At 44.7% G+C, this 7,073-nt stretch overlaps 1 long non-coding RNA gene across 1 annotated transcript; it reads left to right on the top strand.

The window, feature by feature from the left end:
- The first annotated feature begins 831 nt into the window (after window positions 1–831).
- On the top strand, window positions 832–3,910 carry LOC123062840 (uncharacterized). The gene is made up of 4 exons (XR_006429899.1): window positions 832–1,194; window positions 1,284–1,336; window positions 1,711–1,965; window positions 3,506–3,910. It is a non-coding gene; the product is annotated as an uncharacterized lncRNA (long non-coding RNA).
- Window positions 3,911–7,073: the final 3,163 nt, after the last annotated feature.

The raw sequence follows: 7,073 nt of genomic DNA on the forward strand, positions 1-7,073 counted from the left end.
TTGTTTTACTATTTGTATAGGGGTTGTCTGACGATGTGGACAGCGAGGATGAAGATGTCCAGAGGAGGTACAAGAGGCAAATCCTGAGGGAGATTTATTCGAGAATGCATAACAGGCATATTAGGACCTGGGATGGCGGCTATCGATGCCCATTTTGCAACCACAAGATTCATGACGTGTATCAAAGTGTTCTAGCGCATGCAAGAGGACGGGCCATTGGTTCCTTCAAGCAGAAGTATTCTCGCAGGATGGAGCACGACGCGTACTCCGAGTACCCGGAGAAGCTTCAGGATCGTGCTGCCATGTGAGATGAGATGTGGGGTTGAACTATGTATGCTTGAGTATGCTTAATGACGGTTGAACTATGTACTTATGTTTGAACAATGCTTGTGTATGTGTACGCTTATTATCTATGTCTGAGTATGTTTAATCTATGTTTACTTATGTCTAACTGTGGGATATGGATGCAATCAGTTTGGCTAATGGAATCTACCTTCGTCCTCGTTTATTGGTCCCCTTTGTAATTTGTGTTAAATTTTGACCAAAGATTTAACTGACAAAATGTTACACTACTAGGGAAATGCTTATACACAGAAACTTACCAGCAGCGCTGTTTAAAAACAGACGCTACTGCTAAATAGCAGTAGCGCTCTCTACAAAACTGCGCTACTAATATCCCTTTAGCAGTAGCGCGATAGAAGAGAACAGCGCTCTAAAATTGCCAGGTCGTTGCCTCCAGACTAGGTATAGTAGCGCTCTTTTTGTAGACGCGCTACTGCTAAAGTACTTAGGAGTAGCGTGTTTCGCAACACACGCTACTACTTACTGCTGCACCATCCACCTCATCCACTCCCACCCACCACTCTTCTCATTCCCTAATCCTCACAGCCGCCACGCCTCCCGCTCCCACACCGGCGCCGCCTCCTCCATCTACCTCAGCAACGCACAGCTCCTCCACCTTGCTGGATGCGACGCCCCCTCCCCCCTCCCCCTAAACCCACAACCCCGCCGTGGGGGCGCGTCCGCGGCGGCTGCCCTTCCACGCCGTCTCCGTCCGCCCCTGCCGCTCCGTTGTCTCCTCCGTCTCTGCCTCCTCCCCACAGCAAGCGCCGGGTCCGGGCGATGGCGACGATGCCAACGGGCCCACCGGCGTGCCCGTGCCCTTCTCCCGTGAATCCGCCATCGCGCTGCCTCGTAAGGCCGACAATATGTTTGTTTTCTGCTTGGTGCTCGCTCGCTGCGGTTCTGCAGGTATAATATGATGTGCTTGCTTGTGAATGCAGGGCCGCTGATGAGCGTAGATCTGATGGGGGAGGACAGCGGGGAAGGCCTCAGGGTAAGTCTGTTTCTTGTAGGAAGTCTTGCAGCTAACTGCTGAAAAAAAGTGGCATGTAAATCTGATTGATGAAAATTGTTGTATGCCATCAGAAGGCTGTTTGTTTGTCTGAATTCGTAAGCTATATGCACATGTTTAGATGTGCAAATTCTCGAGATTAAAGAGTTAGGTCAGTAGATAATAGTAAGATTAACCCGTCAGGGTAAGTTTCCAAATGTAACTGAAAATTAAACTGATGTATTATTTTCTTCAGTTGGTGAGGCAGTTCAAGATTAATCTGTGTCCTTGCACGGTTACTTTCACCTACCTAATTCAACTTCTTCCTCCTTTTCACTTGATTTTATTTCACCATGATTCAACTGCTCTCTCTCCAGATCTGAATGAAATAGGGCATCCAACCATCTGGTTCCATTATTTTGGGAGCCTTGACTGAATATGTTTTGAGCCAGAGGTGTCAAAATGAACACTGACGGTCACGGGAGTCCCTCGGGGGCATCCGATAAAATACTAGCTCAGGGAAAAGATCAAGTTGATTAGAAGAGATTCGCTGACGGAGTTTCTTCCAAAAGCTCGGGTTGACGGGGAGAGACGACACTGCTAGTTTGCTGAAGTGGTAGGTTACCATTCAGGTCAGTCCCCAATACTCTTCTTCCTTGGGCTCCAGAATTTACTTGCATTAGGGAGTTAGCCGAGCCACATTTAACCTGGTGAAGACAAGATTACGACTTCAGTACATTGATAGTCAACAGAAGAACACAACTAAAATATGTGCAGAAGTTAGTTAGGCTGTAGCCAGAAGCTATAGAGACAGTTTGAGTGTGATTCCTGTCGGTGGACTGATGAAATTTTTGGTAGAGCAATTCAGGTGTGTAGTTGGATGGATGAATATACCTTGCATACATCTCTAGGATTTAGAAAATGAAGCTAACAACTTGATGATATACCTTGAATTATCAGTTTGATGGGGATAAGGCTGGTCTGAGTCTGCTGGTTCTGTGCACAGCTCTAGAAGAGCTCAACAACATGTAGAAATGTAGAGCTGGAGCTTGGCGCTTAGGCATTTAATTTGTTTCTATAGCGGTGAATTCTGGCAGCAAAGCCACTTCATTTCGAGCAGTAATGTAGCCCTGTATTGGTAAACTAGTGAGTGCTTTGTCTGTGCTAGTACCTCATGATTTCATCCTTGTATAAGCACAAAATAAATTATTCACCCCGCCATTGTCACTGTTTCCTAATTCAGTACAGCAAACCTCCTATGTTTTTTGTGAAAAATAAGTGTGAAACGTTCTAGTGCTGACCCCACAAGTACCTAGCATTCTGAATGTGTCTATTTCCTTTGATCCCTAGGTTTAATCTGTAAGGTACAAAAACTTTGAATCGCTCTGTGGGTGGGTTGCTAAATATACAACATGTAGAGATGTACAACTGAAGCTTGGTACTTACTTAGTCATTCAATTTGTTGCTACTTGGTAGTACACACACGGTGAAGTCTAGTTGATTTTTCATATGGTATAGATTGTTAGCAGCTGATGCTCTTCATTTCAAGCAGTAATGTAGTGCCGACTCAGGAAACCTCTGAAAGTCTCCCATGTTTTCTGCATTTGAAAAGATTGCAGGACAGACTTCACAAATACCCTCCCCGCTTTACTGAAATGGGCTCTTCTCTTTTATTCCCTAAAACAGTTTTGGTTGCAATGGAGTGGGCTAAGATTGTTGGCGATGTAGTGGTCTCTTACTAGTCACTAAGATATCATTTCCATAAGCTGTAATCAATCATATCCAAAACACAAATTATTATCCCCACTTCTGTCCCTGTTTATTTTCTTGGATTTAAACAATGGATTGATCTCTTAGCCACCAATATATCATTCTGTAAGCTGTAATCAATAGTATCCAAATGGAATGGGACCTTTCTTTTATTTGAAACTTCCAAATCAAGGGTTTTCCTTGAAATATATTCACGGTGGTGTAAGTGATTTAACTTTCGAACAGAAACTTTTACAAGGTTTTGGTTGCTTTGACAGTACAGTATGTTCTACTGTACATTATATTTCCATATCTATATAATTTAGTTTGAGAAAGTAACTTAAGGAGGTGTATCCCTTTTTATAATTCCTCTACACTACTCAATCGCTATCTGCCTCTAATTACTATAGTGACTGGGTGCAGGGTGATCGACGAGGACTACTGCGGCCCGATGGGAGTCGTGCTCCTCAACTACTCGGAGGCAGACTTCACCGTGAAGCCCCGCGACCGCGTCATACAGATTATCGTCCAGGTGATTGCGACGCAGGAGGTCCCCGGGGTGGAGGACCTCGACGCCACCGTCTGGAGGTCACCGAGGTGGAGGACGACACCACCGTCCGGAGTTCCTCAAGGTGGAGGACCTCGACGCTTTGTACATACATCTAGAGAAGTGGTCTGGTTAGGTTGGTGGTGAAACTCTAGTGAAGGTACCAACCTTTTGATGATGGTTGTGTGTGTCCTCGTGATCTCTTCGAGTTGAGATGTTGAATGTTGCATCCATGAACACTACAGGTGTTAAGATGGTTCTGTGAAATTTATTTTGCACTAGACGTGTCTCTCATCTCCATTCATGAATACTGCATCTATTTTTATGTTGAATGTTGCATCCATGAACACTACAGGTCAAGAAAAATTATATCGTTGGATGCGTATTTCAACATAGTGTTCAATGATATAATTTGGTGACATGCATAAACATTTCTTAGTTAAATATTTGGTACAAATTACAAAGGGGACCAATAAACTAGGACGGAGGTAGTATGTCAATCACACACGGTTCCTAAAACTGGAACCGTGTGCAATGACTTTCATTTTGCATGTTGCGTTAATTACACACGGTTGGCTCTAGCAAACCGATACCTCCGAAATTCTTTGTGGGACAGAAAACCCTCACCACCCAATTAAAAAAAACCTCACCATCCCCACGTCACAAAAACCCTCACCCCGCCTGCCACCCCCTCGGGTCCCCATTCATACATGCACAAGCTGCTCCGAGTCTATGCATGGCACCGCCTATCGCGGCGGTAACCACTTAGCTCGACGCCTGTCGCCATCGCCAGGCTGCTGGCAAACCCCACTGCATTTCGCCACTTCCGCTTCCCGCCGCCTATCGCCATTGACTTTCTCGACACTGCTCGCGGTCGACCCAGCTCCGCTCGGTTGGGGAATCGGACGTACTGAGGGTTCTTTCTCATGGACAACAAGATAACTAATTTAATGAGATGTTATCTCATCTATTATCCCAGTTCATCTGCCTCCTTTAATCACCTGGCCGAAATCACCGTGAATTCATTTTTATTCGAGCTGATTTGAGGGTTTTCTTTCATTCATAGTGTACAGTGCGCAGACACATCAGGACTTTGCGGCCTCCACCAGACATTCCACCTCACCGTACCAAATGACTTGAGGATGCGCGCGGTATTTCAATCTCACCCTAAATCAGTTGGCATGGCCTACTTTCCTGAACATATACTAAATATTGCTACATTTGGATAAAAGGTGCCACATACACCATATACATCAAAGAGGATTTTTTCCTCTTCTTTCTATATTAGGCAAATTAATGATGTATTGTTCGTTTGATTACTCTCATATTTCCATGTCATCATGTTTACCCTATCTGTTTAATTATAGATTTTTGTCCTTCGATTTCAACTGCTATGTAGTTCTTTCATTTTGGGCCCATATTTGATGTTACCATATTTTCTTTAACAATCCTACCATTTTCTGTAGCGCGTCCCTTGCTATGCAACAAAATCTGCAGTGCACAATCTTTCCCTTTACATAAATCAAGACTGCAGGGATGTCATACTGAACACAAACCATGGATTTGCAATCATTGCTACTGTAAGACTTGATGAACGCGGTGATTCCTGTTTTGGCACTGGTCTTCGGAAAGAAATTTCTAAGTTTTATGTACTGAAAGCTGGCACTAAAATTGCACTGCACATAAAAGAGTCTGGTCATGAGATATATGCTAACTTCCCCGACGATATCATCCGTCCAGACTTTGTTCGAAGTAAGTTTTCTTTTCATGTATCTGCATGTTGACTTACCCAGCAATATCAAATGAATTGTGTAGTATTTAAGCAGCCAATTGTTATTCCTTTTCTTACTATATTCCTACCTAATAACTTTTAGCTACCAATACACTTCTCTATTGCCCTATTTAACTAAATATTCCATGTACTCCCACTTCTATCATAAAGCACCACTGACAAGGACACTTCAGAGGTGGAGAACGAGGCTGCCAACAAGCGAAGGCGGGGCGAGCAAGAACCGCAAGCGACTCTAGCGGGCCTAGACTTCATCAGTAGCCTCCCCGATGATATGTTGACAGTCATCATCTCCCACCTCCCAATCAAATATGGGGTGCGGACAACCGTCCTTTCCTGGCGGTGGCGCCCCCTATGGAACTCCACCCCTCTCAACCTCATCGACACCCACGAGCTCTGCCATGATTATCGCAAACGCTTGGATGCGTTCTCTAAGATCCTCGGCAGTCACCTTGGCCCAACCAGAGGTCTTAGAATGGGCAAGTTCCGTTCCAACGGCAAGGACCGAGCCAAGCTTGACGACTGGTTCCGATCCCCCGCCCTAGATCAGCTCGAGGAGCTCACTTTTGATGATGGGCTTATGCGCTCGCTGCCAACGTTCGCGCTCCGCCTCGCGCCCACGCTATGCGTCGCCAAGTTCGGGAACTGCCATCCCCCTTTAATGACGCGCCCGCTCTTATTCTACCACGACTAAAGCACCTTGAGCTCGTCATCGTATGCCTCCCAAACGGTGACATTGAGCGCCTGCTCCATGGTTGTACTGCACTCGAGTACCTTTGTCTTCAGGCGATCAATGGGTTGAGTAGCTTCCACATCACCTCCATGACTCTCCGGACTATTTATGTGTGTTGCTGGTGCGGCAACAAGACATCACAAGATGTGTACCATGGTATGGTCATTGAGGACACACCTGCACTTGAGAGATTACTTGTAGTTGATCAAGAAGGTCCAACAAGAATCAATGTCATTTTTGCGCCGAAATTGATAGTGGTGGGCTACTCGTCTGACAAATACTCTGAACTTGTTATTGGATCCACACCCGTTCAGGTACAACAACCGCCTTCTACCACTCCTTCTACAAATTAACATTATTTCTAATTTTGAAGATGTATGTTCGTCTGTGATCCAGAAAATGATTCCGACAAGCTTGACCCAAAACTGCGCACAGTGAAGGTCTTGGCACTAGAATCTATCGGCCCCAATCTGGAGCAAATTGCCAGTTTCCCGAGATGCTTTCCGTTCCTGGAGAAGCTATATATCGAGGTGATTTTCCTTTCCTGTTAAATATTAACCATAAGGGAGTTCAATTTGTGACAGCTTTTTCCAAGTTTACAATGACAATGTACTACGATTTCTGAAGGATTCTTTTGGAGGATTTCAGTACATACATGCCCCCCCCCATATTGGTTGCTTGATCCATATGGTTACAATCCATAAGCATTTCTCTTTTGGATTCATCTGTACTAGTTTTCTTAGGGAACTTTTCATCCACTCCAACCTCTTGTGAAGAAGGCTACATTTTTCTAGATTGTAATAAAATGCCCATGTTAATCATGTCAGATCGAAGATGGCATGTTAGTGCATTTTACAAATCCTGCAAACCAAATAGGCATGTAGTAGTGTTCAAAACTGCATGTAGGCACTAACACATTTTC

The sequence above is a fragment of the Triticum aestivum genome, chromosome 3A (assembly GCF_018294505.1).
Source record: "Triticum aestivum cultivar Chinese Spring chromosome 3A, IWGSC CS RefSeq v2.1, whole genome shotgun sequence".
Taxonomy (NCBI): Eukaryota; Viridiplantae; Streptophyta; class Magnoliopsida; order Poales; family Poaceae; genus Triticum; species Triticum aestivum.